The sequence below is a fragment of the Mesitornis unicolor genome, unplaced genomic scaffold (assembly GCF_000695765.1).
Source record: "Mesitornis unicolor isolate BGI_N332 unplaced genomic scaffold, ASM69576v1 scaffold28289, whole genome shotgun sequence".
Classification (NCBI taxonomy): domain Eukaryota; kingdom Metazoa; phylum Chordata; class Aves; order Mesitornithiformes; family Mesitornithidae; genus Mesitornis; species Mesitornis unicolor.
In genome coordinates, this window is record NW_010207002.1 from 19,601 (window position 1) to 20,329 (window position 729).

Consider the following 729-nt stretch of genomic DNA (forward strand, 5'->3'; position numbering starts at 1 on the left):
CGCAGCAGTAGCAGCCATGCGGGGGCCGTTCCCGTGGCAGATGCTGTGGAAGAACGGCGCGTTCCCCATGCACAAGTCTTAATGAGCCTTCCCGGGGAGGGAGCAGAGCAGGCTCCCCACACAACGGAGAGGCACAGGAAGGCAATTAAGGCAGCACCCCCATCACTAGAGCAGTGCAAGTAATGGGGGCTTCCGAAGTGTCACCTCCTGGGGACAGAGTACAGGCTGGTGTGACCTGGTTTGAGGGAGCTGCAAGATTGGAGCCACGACCTGCGAGCCCAAAGCCGAGGCTGTGGGTGTCACAGGAGCTCCCCGAAGCCCACCCTGAGGTGGGGGTCCCAGGGCTGCCCATGTTCCCGGAGAGGCAGAGCCTCTGTGGCTGGTGATGCCCTCTGGAAATCCAGGCAGGGGCTGGAGGCGTTTGGGAATTGCAGCGTTTTCTCTTCAAACCCAGTAATTAATACCCGCTGGGGCTGAAGGTTTCCTGTTTTCACCAGGTTTGACCTGGTCTCCTTTGCTGTAAGACAAAGCCCTTGGCGGGGGCGGGGGCACTCAGTCTGGCTAAGCCCTTGGCCTGCAGAAAGCCCTGAGTCTGTGGATTAGGAAGGGAAATGGCAGTCCCCATCCTCCCCTGGAAGTGTGCATCTGCCTGTCCCCCGCTCCATCTCGTGCCAGCCCCGCTGAACTGCCATAGCCTGATCGTGCCCCTGCCTTTTGGGTTTCCTGCTT